Source organism: Pleurodeles waltl, chromosome 12 (genome assembly GCF_031143425.1).
Source record: "Pleurodeles waltl isolate 20211129_DDA chromosome 12, aPleWal1.hap1.20221129, whole genome shotgun sequence".
In the NCBI taxonomy this organism is placed as follows: domain Eukaryota; kingdom Metazoa; phylum Chordata; class Amphibia; order Caudata; family Salamandridae; genus Pleurodeles; species Pleurodeles waltl.
Window position 1 is genome coordinate 604,809,914 of NC_090451.1, and position 18,069 is coordinate 604,827,982.

The following is an 18,069-nucleotide window of genomic DNA, read 5'->3' on the forward strand; positions in this document are numbered from 1 at the left end:
AAGAGAGGGAAGGATGACTCCACCTTTGGGAAGAAGTCCAGCTGAAAGGCCAAGAGGCGGTACAGCGCACAGATCGGCCCCACCCTCACCCTCACTCCCATCACTCCACCACCTCCCACACACCCCACCATCACAACCCACCCCTCCCACAACCAAGCCCTGCATGCTACACCAATGCATGGACACCCATCACCACAGCATGCACAGTAGTGACAATCACTTAGTCAACCAAACCACAACTCACACAAGCCAATGCTGCCTTGGTAATAACAACCAAAGAAGGAAACAGACCCATGCACCATATGTCACACGCAGAAACAATAACACTGCATTTACATACCCAAAGGACCCCCACATAATGTCACCGGAGAGGAGGTGCCATAGTCCGTTATCACCACAGAGCCTCCCCCCTCAGGAAACAACACCACAGCACCCACCCAGTGGGCTCATACCACTGTCCCCAGGACACATCAATCAGCATGATGTCCACCACTGCAGGGACCCCAGACAACCCCCCACATATAGGACGATCAGGGACCTGGGGTCAGTGGCAGTGGGCACACGGTTCAGGGGACAGAGGCACAGGACAACAGTGAAGCTGGGAGGACTGCTGTGCGACAGGGGGAGGACAGGCCAAGTGAACTGACCCTCCACGAGGCAGTTGCATGGATCATACCACCATTCCCAGGAGACGATGGGCCGGATACTGGCCAAGTTGCAGAAGACCCAGCGGCTGCAGGAGGGACAGTACCTGGGGATCAGGGAGGACCTGAAGGACATCTACACCACCACGGCCTCCATTGCAGGGGTGCTGGCAGACATGGCCAACACCGTGAGGGAGGCAGTGGCACACCATCAGGCACCTGACACTAGCTACACCGATGAACAGCCCTCCACCTCTGCTAAAGCTAGTGGACAGGAGGCCCCGCCACAGGAACAACAAGCCACCAGCACCTCACCCCCGCAGAAGGAGAACCACCCGCAAACGGTCCCTGCAATTCTGGCAGAAGCCAGACAACATTGCCAAGACCCCGCCAGGAAATTGGACTCTCCTGATTGTCACCCTACTGTCCCACACTGTCACGTGTCCACCTTGAACTGCCATTGCTCCACTTCCTATGCCCCCTTGGACAATGCACCTGTGATACCAGTAGACTGTACCCTATCATGGACTCCCCTCCACCATCACCCAAGCCCATTGCACATTCCCATTGACTTCTCAGCACTGAAATAAACACCCTTGGAATAAACACATGGAGTATGTCAAATGATTTAAGGATGTAGTTGTTTAACAATCTGTGGACATTGCAAATAGACAGTACAGCGATGTAAACATAGTTATGACCTGTAATGTGCTGCAGTCAATGCACCAGGAACCACTGGAGGGCACAAATATCTGCAAATAGACATGTTAAAGGGTGCAATAAGTGGGCTGTGTAGTGGGAACAGCAGCCAGCCAAAACAAATTCACTTCACAAAAAAGCAATGGAAGGTGAGATTACAGTGTCTTAGCTGTGTGTCACTGGAAGTACTGCTGTATTATAGTTGTTCTGTTGCCCACATCCTCTTCCTCTGCCTCCTCTTCGTCACTGTCCAAAGGCTACACCGCTGCCACACGACAGTCTCCAGCCTCATCCTCCTGCAGAAAAGGCACCTGGCGTATCAAGACCAGTTTGTGCAACATGCAACGATGATCTGGCAGACCTTCTTGGGTGAGTAGCACAGGGATCCACCTGTCAGATGGAGGCACCTGAACCTGGCCTTCAGGAGGCCAAAGGTGCGGTCAATGATCCTCCTTGTTCACCCATGTGCCTCATTGTAACGTTCCTCTGCCCTTGTCCTGGCATTCCTCACTGGGGTCAGTAGCCATGAGAGGTTGGGGTAACCAGAGTCACCTGCAAATACCGAGGGATACCATTTAGCCAGACACTGACCCGTGGGGCCAACCCCACACCCATATACCATCATCCACTTGATGGGGACCATAGGCCCACCTATTAGCCACACCCGGTGCCTCTGGAGTTGAGCCATCACATATGGGATACTGCTATTCCTCAGGATATAGGCATCATGCACAGACCCAGGATACTTTGCATTGACATGGGAGATGTACTGGTCTGCCAGGCACACAATCGCAACATTCATAGAGTAAAAGCTCTTTCGATTTCTGAACACCTGTTCATTTCTCCGGGGGGGGGGAACACAGGCAATATGTGTACCATCAATAGCACCAATGATGTTGGGGATATGTCCCAGTGCATAGAAGTCAACCTTCACTGTGGCCAAATCCTCCACCTGGGGGAAACCGATGTAGCTGCGCAGAGATTTAGATTCTTTCCTCTGGGCTATTCCTCAGATAACGAATGCAAGAGCTCACCAGAGTTCCTCTGCACTTCCCTCTTTGACTTCTGCCAAGGATCGACCGCTGACTGCTCCAGGACGCCTGCAAACCGCAACAAAGTAGCAAGACGACTACCAGCAACATTGTAGCGCCTCATCCTGCCGGCTTTCTCGACTGTTTCCTGGTGGTGCATGCTCTGAGGGCTGTCTGCCTTCACCCTGCACTGGAAGCCAAGAAGAAATCTCCAGTGAGTCGACAGAATCGTCCCCCTGCCAACGCAGGCACCAAACTTCTGCATCACCGGTCCTCTGGGTCCCCTATCATCCTGACGAGCGCGGTCCCTGGAACACAGGAGCTGGGTCCAAGTGTCTCCCACAGTCCAGTGGCCCTTCTGTCCAAATTTGGTGGAGGTAAGTCCTTGCCTCCCCACGCCAGACAGCAAACCTGTGTACTGCATGATTTGCAGCTGCTCTGGCTTCTGTGCACTTTTCCAGGACTTCCTTCATGTACAGCCTAGCCTGGGTCCCCAGCACTCCGTCCTGCATTGCCCAACTCGCTGAGTTGGACTCCGACGTCGTGGGACCCTCCTTTGTGACTCTGAGTCGACTGCTGTCCTCAGATCTTCTAAGTGCCTGTTCCAGTACTTCTGTGGGTGCTTCCTGCTTTTGTGGGGGATCTCTGAGTTGCTGAGCACCCCCTCTGTCTCCTCCTCCAAAGGGCGACATCCTGGTCCTTCCTGGGCATTAGCAGCACCCAAAATCCTCAACTGTGACTCTTGCAGCTAGCAAGGCTTGTTTGCAGTATTTCTGCGTGGAAACACTTTTGCAACCTCCAGCACGCCATGGGACATCTTCTCACCAAAGGGGAAGTTCCTGGCACCATCCGTTGTTGCAGAATCTTTGGCTTCTTTCACCCAGAGGCGGCCCTTTTGCACCTTCATCCGGGGTTTAGTGGGCTCCTGCCCCCGTGGATACTTGCGTGACTCTTGGACTTGGTCCCCTTCTTTTACAGGTCCTCAGGTCCAGGAATCCGTTTTCAGTGCTTTGGTAGCAGTTGTGGTTCTTGCAGAATCCCCCATCACGACTATACTGTCTTTCAGGGGTAGTAGGGTAACTTTACTCCTACTTTTCAGGGTCCTGGGGTGGGGTATTTTGGACACCCTTACTGTTTTCTCACAGTCCCAGCGACCCTCCACAATCTCCCATAGGCCTGGGGTCCATTCGTGATTCCCATTCCACTTTTGGAGTATATGGTTTGTGTTGCCCCTAGGACTATGTCTACCTATTGCATCCTATTGTGATTCTACATTGTTTGCACTACTTTTCTTACTGTTACTTACCTGTTTTGGGTTTGTGTACATATAATTTGTGTATATTACTTACCTCTTAAGTGAGGGTATCCTCTGAGATACTTTTGGCATATTGTCACTAAAATAAAGTACCTTTATTTTTAGTAACTCTGAGTATTGTGTTTTGTTATGATATTGTGCTATATGATATAAGTGGTATAGTAGGAGTTTTGCATGTCTCCTAGTTCAGCCTAAGCTGCTTTGCCATAGCTACCTCTAACAGCCTAAGCTGCTAGAAACACCTCTATTCTACTAATAAGGGATCACTGGACCTGGCACAAGGTGTAAGTACCACAAGGTACCCACTATAAGCCAGGCCAGGCTCCTACATTGGTGGTGCAGCGGTGGGATAAGTACTTGTAACTGCTTTACCACTTTGTCATTTGGTGCTTTTCATAAGAAAATCATATACCAAATAGCTAAGTATATGTACATTGAACCAAAACAGTTTACTTATCTGCTCTAAAACTTTTTACTAAGTTTCTGAAAACTTAAAAAAGTTTTCCAAAAGTTTGAAAAAGTTTTTTCTCTGTGCTTTCTAAAGTTCTAAAACTTTTTCTCTCACTATCCTTAAACCTTTTTCTATCATGTCTTTAATAGAGGTCACTCCCAAAGTTGTTCAGACAATTTATAAGAGTTTAAACTACAAACGTTTGAGGGGTCTCTGCCTGGATAGAGGTTTAAGCATAGGTAAGAATCCAACAAAAGAGTTTCTCTTTAACCTGCTCTTACAGGATGACCAGAACCAGTCTGGCCCATCCCAGGAAAGAGAAGAAAATAGGGAGGCTTTCCAGTCAGACTCAGAGGAGGTCCCTGAAGATGCTGGGGAGGGTTCTTACAAACTCCTGCCCTCTAGCAGGCCCCCTAGTGACACTGGTAATAGGAGAGGTTCATACATTAGTAGAGCATCTTTCACTCCTAAAGGCCAGGTTACTAGGATCCAGCCAGTTAGGGACAGGTCTCTCTCTGCCAATTCCCAAATCTCCTCTGTATCCAAACATTCCGAACCCTTCCACCCTGAGGATAACTTAATGGAAAGGGAACTCAGAAAGCTGAGGTTGAAAGAGACCAGACTGAAGCTTAAACAGCAGCAGCTGGCCTTAGACATGTAATCCCTAGATATAGAGAGGGAAAGACAGAGAATGGGGTTAGGACCCCATGGTGGCAGCAGCAGTGTTTCAGATAGTAATCCTGTTAGAGAGCAAGATTCCAGAAACCTGCATAAGATAGTCCCCCCTTACAAGGAGGGGGATGACAATAATAAGTGGTTTACTGCACTTGAGAGGGTCTGTATGGTACAGTTGGTCCCTCAAAGGCAGTGGGCTGCTATCTTGTGGCTATCTTTCACATGAAAGGGTAGGGATAGGCTCCTTACTGTCAGAGAAAGTGATGCCAATAACTACAAAGTTTTGAACGATGCACTCTTGGATGGATTTGGCTTAACCACTGAACAATACCGGATTACGTTCAGAGACACCAGAAAAGAGTCCTCTCAAGACTGGACAGATTTTGTTGACTGTTCAGTGAAGGCCTTGGAGGGTTGGTTGCATGGCAGTAAAGTATCTGACTATGAAAGCCTGTATAATCTGATCCTGAGAGAGCATATTCTTAACAATTGTGTGTCTGATTTGTTGCACCAGTACTTGGTAGACTCAGATCTGACCTCTCCCCAAGAATTGGGAAAGAAGGCAGACAAATGGGTCAGAACAAGAGTGAACAGAAAAGTTCATACAGGAGGTGACAAGGATGGCAAGAAGAAAGATGGTGAGAAATCTCAGGATAAGCATGGGGATAAGGGTAAAAATAAAGATCCTTCTTCAAATCCCAAACACTCTTCAGGGTGTGGGGATAAATCAACGTCTTCCTCTTCTTCACAACCCACACACATTAAAAATCCTTGGTGCTATGTGTGTAAAAATAAAGCCCACAGGCCAGGGGATAAATCCTGCCCCGGTAAACCCCCTGAGCCTACCACCGCTAATACATCAAACTCTAGTGCCCCTAGCAGTAGTGGTCATAGTGGTGGGACTTCTGGCAACAGTCAAAATAAGGGTGTAGTTGGGTTCACTTATGGGTCCATCATAGAAACTGGGGTAGTCAGTCCCAAGCCAGTTTCTGTCATACCTGGTGGCATTGGCCTTGCCACACAGACTGCGTGTCCCCTTACAATGGATAAGTAAAGGCAGACAGTTTCAATAAATGGTGTTGAGGCTCAGGCCTACAGGAACACAGGTGCCAGTATCACTTTGGTGACTGAAAACCTAGTGTCTCCTGCACAACACATCATCGGACAACAGTACAAAATTATTGATGTCCATAACTCCACTAAGTTCCTTCCCTTAGCTATAATTCAGTTTAGTTGGAGTGGGGTTACTGGCCCTAAGCAGGTGGTAGTATCACCTAGCTTACCTGTAGACTGTCTCTTAGGTAATGACCTAGAGGCCTCAGGTTGGGCTGAGGTAGAGTTTAATACCCATGCAGCCATGCTGGGTATCCCTGAGGGATTGCTTCTTCTCATTTCAGCTGAAATGAAAAAGCAAAGGAGAGAAAAAGGCCTGAAAACTCAGGATCCTTCTCCAACAACAGGTAAAAAGGGTATCAAAGTATTCCCTACCCACCCTGCCATTCAGGATACCATTCCTGTGGTGGGAGAAACCTCTCCTGGGGTGGCACCTGTACCAAGGGAACCATCAGCTAGCACAGCTGTACTCCCTGAGGTGGAAGTGCCTCTCTGTGGGATAACTAATATTGGTGAGAAAAAGTGCACCATTTTAGTTAACATGGAGCATCCCTCCAACCCTCCCAGAGAAACTTTAGTGCAGCAACCCTGTACTGCCTCACAACACTTAGGACAGCAGCCCTGCCCTAGTGTGGAGCTCATAGGACAGCATCCCTGCTCTGCTCCAACTCAAGAGAAACAGCAACCCTGTTCTCTCTTACAGCCATATGGACAAAGTTTTTGCCCAGCTATGGCTTTACTGAGACAGCATCCCTGTCTGGCATTCTCATCATTTGATATAGGTCCAGTGGACAATTCCCACTGCTCTAAACTAAAACATACTAATAGGAACTCTGAGAATATAACTTCACATTGTTGGCTAGCTAAAAACTTCACACAGGGTGGTTTACATCCCCACAGGGAAGTAACCATATAGTGGATGATAACGGGAGTAACCAATCTATTGCAGAGCTACTCTCCACTTATCACCACTTAGACAATAAAGACTCAACTGGCCAAGGTTAGCCTTATTGTCCTTCGTATGGGGGGTGGGGGTTGTGTAGGAAGGTAGCCTCTTTCTAGCCTTGTTACCCCCACTTTTGGCCTGTTTGTGAGTATATGTCAGGGTGTTTGATATGTGTCACTGGGATCCTGCTAGCCAGGGCCCAGTGCTCATAGTGAAAACCCTATGTTGTCAGTGTGTTTGATATGTGTCACTGGGATCCTGCTAGCCAGGACTCCAGTGCTCATATGTTTGTGGTCTATATGTGTTCCCTGTGTGGTGCCTTACTGTATCACTGAGGCTCTGCTAACCAGAACCTCAGTGTTTATGCTCTCTCTCTGCTTTAAAATTGTCACTGCAGGCAAGTGACTAATTTTACCAATTCTCATTGGCACACTGGAACACCGTTATAATTCCCTTGCATATGGTACCTAGGTACCCAGGGTATTGGGGTTCTAGGAAATCCCTATGGGCTGCAGCATTTCTTTTGCCACCCACAGGGAGCTCAGACAATTCTTACACAGGACTGCCACTGCAGCCTGAATGAAATAACGTCCATGTTATTTCACAGCCATTTTTCACTGCACATAAGTAACTTATAAGTCACCTATATGTCTAACCCTCACTTGGTGAAGGTTAGGTGCCAAGTTACTTAGTGTGTGGGCACCCTGGCACTAGCCAAGGTGCCTCCACATTGTTCAGGGCAAATTCCTCAGACTTTGTGAGTGCGGGGACACCATTACACGCATGCACTACATATAGGTCACTACCTATATGTAGCGTCACAATGGTAACTCCGAACACGGCCATGTAACATGTCTAGGATCATGGAATCGTCATCCCAATACCATTCTGGTATTGGGGGGACAATTCCATGCATCCCTGGGTCTCTAGCACAGAACCCGGGTACTGCCAAAGTGCCTTTCCGGGGTCTCCACTGCAGCTGCTGCTGCTGCCAACCCCTCAGACAGGTTTCTGCCCCCCTGGGGCCTGGGCAGCCCAGTCCCAGGATGGCAGAACAAAGGATTTCCTCTGAGAGAGGTTGTTACACCCTCTCCCTTTGGAAATAGGTGTGAAGGGCTGGGGAGGAGTAGCCTTCCCAGCCTCTGGAAATGCTTTGATGGGCACAGATGGTGCCCATCTATGCATAAGCCAGTCTACACCGGTTCAGGGATTCACCAGCCCTGCTCTGGCACGAAACTGGACAAAGGAAAGGGGAGTGACCACTCCCCTGACCTGCACCTCCCAGGGGAGGTGCCCAGAGCTCCTCCAGTGTGTCCCAGACCTCTGCCATCTTGGATTCAGAGGTGTTGGGGCACAATGGACAGCTCTGAGTGGCCAGTGCCAGCAGGTGACGTCAGAGACCCCTCCTGATAGGTGCTTACCTCTTTCAGTAGCCAAGCCTCCTTTCTTAGTAGCCAAGCCTCCTTTTTTGGCTATTTAGGCTCTCTCCTCTGGGCTATTCCTCAGATAACGAATGCAAGAGCTCACCAGAGTTTCTCTGCACTTCCCTCTTTGACTTCTGCCAAGGATCGACCGCTGACTGCTCCAGGACGCCTGCAAGACCGCAACAAAGTAGCAATACGACTACCAGCAACATTGTAGCGCCTCATCCTGCCGGCTTTCTTGACTGTTTCCTGGTGGTGCATGCTCTGAGGGCTGTCTGCCTTCACCCTGCACTGGAATCCAAGAAGAAATCTCCAGTGGGTCGACGGAATCTTCCCCCTGCCAACGCAGGCACCAAACCTCTGCATCACTGGTCCTCTGGGTCCCCTCTCATCCTGATGAGCGTGTTTCCTGGAACACAGGAGCTGGGTCCAAGTATCTCCCACAGTCCAGTGGCCCTTCTGTCCAAATTTGGTGGAGGTAAGTCCTTGCCTCCCAACGCCAGACAGCAAACCTGTGCACTGCATGATTTGCAGCTGCTCCAGCTCCTGTGCACATTTCCAAGACTTCCTTTGTGCACAGCCAAGCCTGGGTCCCCAGCACTCCTTCCTGCATTGCACAACTCACTGAGTTGGACTCCGACGTCGTGGGACCCTCCTTTGTGACTCTGAGTCAACCGCTGTCCTCAGGTATTCTAAGTGCCTGTTCTGGTACTTCTGCAGGTGCTACCTGCTTCTGTTGGGGCTCTCTGAGTTGCTGAGTGCCCCCTCTGTCTCCTCCTCCAAGGGGCGACATCCTGGTCCTTCTTGGGCCCCAGCAGCACCCAAAATCCTTAACCGCGACTCCTGCAGCTAGCAAGGCTTGTTTGCGGTATTTCTGCATGGAAACACTTCTGCAACCTCCAGCACGCCATGGGACATCTGCTCACCAAAGAGGAATTTCCTGGCACCATCCGGTGTTGCAGAAACTTTGGCTTCTTCCACCCGGAGGCAGCCTTTTTGCACCTTCATCCGGGGTTTAGTGGGCTCCTGCACCCCCTGGACACTTGTGTGACTCTTGGACTTGGTCCCCTTCTTTTACAGGTCCTCAGGTCCAGGAATCTGTTTTCAGTGCTTTGGTAGCGGTTGTGGTTCTTGCAGAATCCCCTATCACGACTGTACTGTCTTTCTGGGGTAGTAGGGTAACTTTACTCCTACTTTTCAGGGTCTTGGGGTGGGGTATTTTGGACACCCTTACTGTTTTCTCACAGTCCCAGCGACCCTCTACAATCTCCCATAGGCCTGGGGTCCATTCGTGATTCGCATTCCACTTTTGGAGTATATGGTTTGTGTTGCTCCTAGGCCTATGTCTACCTATTGCATCCTATTGTGATTCTACATTGTTTGCACAACTTTTCTTACTGTTACTTACCTGTTTTGGGTTTGTGTACATATAATTTGTGTATATTACTTACCTCCTAAGTGAGGGTATCCTCTGAGATACTTTTGGCATATTGTCACTAAAATAAAGTACCTTTATTTTTAGTAACTCTTGAGTATTGAGTTTTGTTATGATATTGTGCTATATGATATAAGTGGTATAGTAGGAGCTTTGCAAGTCTCCTAGTTCAGCCTAAGCTGCTTTGCCATAGCTACCTCTAACAGCCTAAGCTGCTAGAAACACCTCTATTCTACTAATAAGGGATCACTAGACCTGGCACAAGGTGTAAGTACCACAAGGTACCCACTATAAGCCAGGCCAGCCTCCTACATTCACTGTTGCTTGGAATGAGCCACTTGCCAATAAATGGAGCACTGATAGGACTTGCACAAGAGGAGGTATCCCAGTGGGGTGACGGATAGCTGAGATCAGGTCTGGCTCCAATTTGGCACACATCTCTTGGATTGTGGCCCTATAAAGTCTGTAGGTGAGGATAATGGGCCTGTCCTCCATTGTTGCCAGGTCCACCAGGGGTCTGTACACTGGGGTATGTCTCCATCTCCTATTCATCTGCAGCGGTTGAACTCTAGGATGAAAAACAGTGAGCAGATGGTCATATTCATACATGTCCTCAGAGTAAAATGCCTTGCATGTTGTGACAGAAACAGTATGTGAACGTGTAGTTCCGTTAATGTGCCTATGTATGCTGTGACGCAGATAGGTGCCATGGCCTGTTCCCCCCTGAAATGGCGGCTGCCTGACCTGTGTGGAGAGACAAGTGGAAATGAGGTAATTCCACTGGCGTTGTGAGCCGTTGCGGGAGGAGGTCGACGACCGCAGTGCGACACCTCATTGGTTATCATTGGGCCCTATGGGTTTCAGTAGCCAATAGGGATGTACGCCAGCGTTGACGGTACGCACCGCTGCGAACGTAACCGCCATTTTCTATCTGTCCACTTACTTGCTACCTGACCTTCAACAGGAGAGGACCTACACTGCAAGTGCTGCTGTGACCTGTGTCTGGAAGCGACCATGGCTCGAGTGTCTGGGGAAAGGGCCCCTGCCTTCACTTCGGAGGAGTTGGAGAGACTGGTGGATGGGGTCCTACCCCAGCATCGTTTACTTTACGGTCCTCCAGACCAACAGGTGAGTACACTGTGAGCAAGATGCATGGGGCATGAATGAATGGAGTGCTGTGTGTGTAAGCCTCGTGTAAGGATGGGTGGCTGAGGGGTCCTGAGCATAGTGTTGCATGTCTGGTGGTCAATGTCTGTGCGTAAGGGGATGGGAGGGATATGGGGGCCATGAGTGTAACAGGCCGGACGGTATGGCTCATACCTTTTTCTATGTATCTTTTTCTGCAGGTTAGCGCCCATCAGAAAAAGGGTATTTGGCATGCCATCGCCAGGTAAGTGCGGACCCTGGGGTTCTTTGACAGGCAGAGCACCCACTGTCGCAAACCTGGGAGGACCTGCGCCACTGGGCAAGGAGGACGGCGGAGGCCCAGCTGGGGATGGCCTCCCTGTCAGACCCTGAGCCCCCTGATGTTCCGCATCCTGGCGGTGGCCTATCTGGAGTTGGATGGGCACTTGAAGGCATCACAGCAGCCACAAGGGGGTGAGTACAGTTTCAGATTCAGAAAATTGTGCGTGTTGAGGTGTTATCTGGGTGAGGGATGTGGGTCTGTGGGTGCCCCTAGGCCAGGACGAACATGGAAGGGTAGGTTCCATGATGGGCAGGGTCTGATGCACTCCAACCCCAAATATGCTAGTGAGCATATCCTACTAGGCAGGGTCCTGTGGGTTTCAGCTGTGCTGCTATTGGCGTTAGGCATTGTACTCCATGGCCTGGGGACTAGCATTGTAACTGGTAGTGCATGGCCTAGTGCATAGGGCTGTTCCTGTGTGTTGTGTATGGCAGCGGTGGTGTTGTTGCTGGCACTTGCCAAGTGTATCCCCTGTATTTCCCCCCTTTTTGTTTTGTCACCCTGTCCTTGTGTGCATTAGCATCATCTGGTGGAGGAGCAGAGGCACAGGCGACGGAGGGAGCTGCATCCCACATGGCCCATGAGGCCGAATCCACCGACGGTGAGGGCACCAGTGGGACGGAGGGCGAGGGGAGCACCACGGCAGAGACTGGAGGGGACAGTTCTGACAGCAACACCTCCTCCGATGGAAGCTCCCTGGTGGTGGCGGACACCTCTGTGGCCACCCCAACTGCAGGTACAGCCAACACCCCCCATACCAGCACCGCCCTCCCAGCAGCACCTCAGCGTGTTTCCCGTGCCCGCTCACCCATGAGGGTGGGCATCTCCTTCACTCCAGGCACCTCAGGCCCTGCCCCAGTCAGCCCTGCTGCCCTCAGTAAGGAGGCTATTGACCTTCTGAGATCCATCTCTGTTGGGCAGTCAACCATAATGAATGTCATCCAGGGTCTGGCAGGGCATTTGCAACAAATAAATGCATTCTTGGAGGGCATTCACTCTGGTGTGGCGGCCCAACAGAGATCATTCCAGTCTCTGGCCAACTCCCTGATGGCAGCCATTGTCCATGTCTCTAGCCTCCCCCTCCACCTTCCTCTACCCAGTCCCATCCCCCTCAACCCCAGCCTATCCCAAGCACACATTCAGACCAGCATGCACCCAAATCAACCCACAGAAGTTGGACAGGCAAACACAAGCACCACACTTCATCCCACAGGCACTCACACAAGCACCATCCAGATGCAGACACACCAACATCCACTGCCTCCACTGTGTCCCCCTCCTCGTCCACCTCCCAGTAGCGTCTCCACTCCCTCCTGCATGCACTACATCAATCAATCAATCAATCAATCATAGTATTTATAGAGCGCGCTATGTACCCGTCAGGGTTTCGAGGCGCTGAGGGGGGGGGGGAGGGGAGTGCTGCTGGTTTATCGGTCGAAGAGCCAGGTCTTGAGGAGCCTTCTGAATGCGAGGAGGTCCTGGGTCTGGCGAAGGGATGTGGGGAGAGAGTTCCAGGTCTTGGCGGCGAGGAAGGAGAAGGATCTGCCGCCGGATGTCTTGCGCTGGATTCGGGGTACGATGGCGAGGGCGAGGTTGGCGGATCGGAGTTGACGTGTTGGGGTGTAGAAGTGAAGTCTGGTGTTGAGGTAGGAGGGTCCGGTGTTGTGAAGTGCCTTGTGAGCGTGGGTCAGGAGTTTGAAGGTGATCCTCTTGTCTACCGGGAGCCAGTGGAGTTCCTTTAGGTGAGGGGAGATGTGACTTCGGCGGGGTATGTTGAGGATCAGTCGGGCGGAGGCATTTTGGATACGTTGGAGGCGTTTGATGTCTTTGGTTGGGATGCCTGTGTAGAGTGCGTTGCCGTAGTCAAGTCTGCTGCTGACGAGGGCCTGGGTCACCGTCTTTCTGGTTTCTGTTGGAATCCACTTGAAAATTCTGTGGAGCATTCGGAGGGTGTTGAAACAGGAGGAGGAGACGGCGCTGACCTGTTTGGACATGGTGAGGGCGGAGTCCAGGATGAAGCCGAGGTTTCTTGCGTGGCTGGCAGGGGTGGGTGGGGGTCCGAGGGCGGAGGGCCACCATGAGTCGTTCCAGGCCGAGGGGGTGCGTCCGAGGATGAGGACTTCCGTCTTGTCGGAGTTGAGTTTCAGGCGACTGTTGTTCATCCAATCGGCGATAGATTTTAGTCCCTCGTGGAGGTTTGTTTTGGCGGTGAGCGGGTCTTTGGTCAGGGAGAGGACGAGCTGGGTATCGTCGGCATAGGAGATGATGCTGAGATGATGTTGGCGAGCCAGTTGAGCGAGGGGGGCCATGTAGACGTTGAACAACATGGGGCTGAGGGAGGATCCTTGGGGGACGCCGCAGATGAGGTTGGTGGCTTTGGAGCGGAAAGGGGAGAGACGGACTCTCTGCGTTCTGTCGGAGAGGAAGGATGAGATCCAGTGGAGGGCTTTATCTTGGATGCCGGCTTCCTGGAGGCGGGTCAGTAGGGTGCGGTGGCAGACGGTGTCAAAAGCGGCTGATAGGTCGAGGAGGATGAGGGCTGAGGTTTCGCCGTTGTCCATTTGATGTCTGATGTCATCTGTGGCGGCGAGGAGGGCGGTCTCAGTGCTGTGGTTTCGTCTGAATCCGGATTGTGAGGGGTCCAGGATGGAATTGTCTTCGAGGAAGTGGGTGAGCTGAGTGTTGACGATCTTCTCGATGACTTTCGCTGGAAAAGGGAGGAGAGAGATCGGACGGAAGTTTTTGAGGTCGTTGGGGTCAGCCTTGGGTTTTTTGAGGAGGGGTTGGATTTCTGCGTGTTTCCAGCTGTCCGGGAAGGTGGCAGAAGTGAAGGAGAGGTTGAGGATCTTGCGGAGTTCGGGGGCGATGGTGGCGTTTGCTGAGTTGAAAACATGGTGGGGGCAGGGGTCCGTGGGGGAGCCTGAGTGGATGGTGTTCATGGTTGCTATGGTTACTGCCTCGTCCACGTGGGTCCAGGCGGTGAGGCGGCAGTCGCGGGAGGAGACGTCGGGGGTGGGGTCTGGCGGTGGACCGGTGATGAAGCTGTCGTGGATGGTGGTGATTTTCTGGTGGAAGAAGGTGGAGAGGTCGTCGCAGAGTTTCTGGGAGGGCGGGATGTCGTTGGAGTTGGCTTTCGGATTGGAGAGTTCCTTCACGATGCCGAATAGTTCTTTGCAATCGTGGGCGTTGTTGTTGATGCGTTCGGTGAAGTGGGCGCGCTTGGCGGTGCGGATCCGTTGGTGGTGTTCGCGGTTGGCGTTTTTGAGGGCGGCGAGGTTGTCGGGTGTGCGTTCTTGGATCCATTTCCATCCCCATCCACAACCCCATCACCGTCACGCCTATCACTACACGCCCGTCACTGGCAGTCGCAACCCCCACATCCATGCACGTGTTCTCTGTGTCCTCTCACACTGTGTCTGTACCCCCTCCTCTCAAAGTACACAAACACAAACATTCAGACACCCAACAGCCATCCACCTCACGACAGCATCCAGCCCATGCACCTGCACCCAAACACAGCAGACAGACACCTCCTACCACCACTCCCTCTTCCTCCACTTCCAAACCTTCACCCTCTTCCAGCCCCAGTGTCCCTAAAAAGCTTTTACTCTCCACCCTTGACCTATTCCCTGCCCCTCCCCCGTCCTTCATTCGGGCCAGGGTGGTCAGGACCCAGGCTAGCACCTCAGCCACTCAGTCCACGTCCACTGTAGTTTCTTCAGCGACTGCTTCTGTGAGAGGCACAGTGAAGACACCATTCCACACAGCCAGTGTGCCTGCACCAGCTGCCAAGGGCAAAAAGTGGGCACCAGCTGGCAAATGCAAGGAGGCACCACCAGCTGGCAGAAGCAAGGAGGCACCACCAGCTGGCAGAAGCAAGGAGACACCACTAGCTGGCCAGGGCAGGAAGGGAACACCAGCTGCCAAGAACAGGAAGGGAACACCAGCTGGCAAGGACAGGAAGGGAACACCAGCTGCCTAGGACGATGAGAAAGGCACAGACTCCGCAGCCAGAATGGATATGGAGCCTGGTGCTGGAGCAGCATCTGGACACACAACACTTCAGCTGTCCGAGGCTGCAGGGGAAGGACTGGAGCCTCCCCGCACTGCCACCAGCCCAGCCGCCAGCACCGCCGCTAGCACCGCCAATAGCACCACTGCCCCCACTACTGCCAGCAGCAGCAGCCCCAGTGGGCAGCTGTCCGAGGCTGCGGGGGAAGGGCCGGAGCCTCCCCACACCACCGCCAGCCCAGCCGCCAACACCGCCGCCAGAACCACCACCAGCACCGCCTCCAGCACCACTGCCACCACCACTGCCAGCAGCAGCCCCAGTGGGCAGCCGTTTGAGGCTGTGGGGGAAGGGCTGGAGCCTCCCCCCACCACAAGCAGCACCGCCACCAGCACCCCCACGGCCACCACTGAGCAGCCGTGACTGCCGGCAGGCAGTGTGTAGTCCTGCCTCCATGGGCTGTAGTGCATCCTGGCCCCTGCAACAACTGTAGGTGTGACACCCAGGTGAGAGACTGTGACCTTGCACCCTCCAAGATCTGCATCACAGGGCACAAAGGCCCCTCCAGAACCAGTGGAAGAAGGCATCCACTCACCCCTTCCTTGCCAGGATGAAGGACACTTAGCACAAAGCACCCTCCAGAACCAGTGGAAGAAGGCACCCACTCACCCCCTCCTTGCCAGGATGTAGCACACTGGGCACAAAGCCCCCTTCCAGAACCACTGGAAGAAGGCATCCACTTGAGAGACTGTGGCTTTGCACTTCCCAGGACCAAGCAGTGGGCAAACCACCCACTTGAGAGACTGTGGCTTTGCACTCCCCAGGACCAAGCAGTGGTCAAACCACCCACTTGAGAGACTGTGGCTCTGCACTACCCAGGACTAAGTAGTGGGCATGTACCCCCTTCCAGGAGCAGTGGCGTTATACCATCTTCTGTCTGAGGTGCCCCCACTTTCCCTTCCCCCTGAGGTTCCTGTGTTTTTTCAAACTGATGCCCCAGCAGTGTTCTCTCTGTATTGAGGCAGGAGTCAAGTGGGACCTTGGCCTTTGTGATATGGCCCTGTGAGCCTCGGACAATTTGGACTGGGCAGTGTCCCTCCATTTGTATATATTGTAGATACTGTTTTGTGCTTTGAGGATGTATTTCTTGCAATTTATATTATTACACTCACTTTAATCTATTCCTTCTGCCCTTGCATTATTCCTGAGGGTTACGGGGTGGATATATAGGGGCTCATTCCGACCCCGGCGGTCAAGGACCGCCGGGGCTGGGGATGCGGGAGCACCGCCAACAGGCTGGCGGTGCCCCGCAGGGCATTCTGACCGCGGCGGTTTGGCCGCGGTCAGACCAGGAAAACCGGCGGTCTCCCACCGGTTTTCTGCTGCCCTGGGAATCCCCCATGGCGGCGCAGCTTGCTGCGCCGCCATGGGGGATTCCGACCCCCTCACCGCCATCCTGTTCCTGGCGGTTCCGACCGCCAGGAACAGGATGGCGGTGAGGGGTGTCGCGGGGCCCCCGTAAGAGGGCCCCACTTTGAATTCCAGTGTCTGCTCAGCAGACACTGGAATTCGCGACGGGTGCAACTGCACCCGTCGCACCTTCCCACTCCGCCGGCTCCATTCGGAGCCGGCTTCCTCGTGGGAAGGGGTTTCCCGCTGGGCTGGAGGGCAGCCTGCTGGTGGTCGCCCGCCAGCCCAGCGGGAAAGCCAGAATGGCCTCCGCGGTCGCGGCCATATGGCGGTTCCCTCCAGGCGGGCGGCTCCCGCCGCCCGCTGGGGTCTAAATGACCCCCATAATGTTGTTGCATCTGTTTTTGTGTATGGTGTTGGGGATGGGGGTGGGGGTGTTGTGTGTGTGTGTGTCACTCTCTTTTTCCTCCCCCACTCCCTTCTGTGCTAGGTGCGGTTCTCACCGTGGTCGCCTTCGCAGCCATTCGTGTTCCTGGTGTAGGAGGAGGTATACAAGCATGGGGAAGATGTGCAACTCGGGCTCCATGGCGTCGTGGTTCTTCCTTGAGTCTCCAGAGGTGAGTCGTCTCCCTTCTGTGTACTCTTTCCGCCATGCTTTTGATGGCATTGGTACCGCCCTGGAAAAGCTGGAAGATTGGCTTGTTGTAATAGGGTGGGAGGTACATTGTCTTCCACCTGGCTTTTGGCGGTTATCGCCACGGTGCTTGTTGCTACTGCCGTGGCGGTCGGAGTGTTAAAGTGGCTGTCTGTGTTGGCGGTTTCCGCCGTGGTCATAATTCAATTTCTTTTACCACTAGCCTGTTAGCAGTATTACCGCCGCTTTATCACCGACCGTCAGGGTTGTAATGAGGGCCTATAAGTCTTATGCTGAAAGACTCAGGGCAACTTGTACAATTACACCACACAAGGGAAATAGACACACAGTAAGACAAATACCACCGGCGTTCATCAAATAAAAATGTCAGATTATTAGTGAAAAAGAAATTCAACTTGAATATGTTGATCTCTGCCACACCTGAAAAATCCCCCTCTTGCATTACAGAGTTAATTATGAATATGGGAAGATGGGAGGGTCATTCCTCGCTGTGCAACCGAAACAAAGGGAATCACAATCTTCTGTTCCAGAAGTGTGAAATTCGGAACTGAGATTCCTTTCACACAGAAGGACATCTGAAAATACTGGTAAAACTGTTGCCACCTGCTTAAATACGATTATACCCTTACTCATATATAGCTCGCAGGTTGGATTTATACCCAATTTCTCCTCACAGAACCTTATGTGAGCATTGTTGTATTTATTGTGGACACCAGACGGGACAAAAACAAAGAGATAGCCCTTTCCTTGGATGCTAAAAAAGCATTCGATCTCATAGAATGGGCAATGATTTT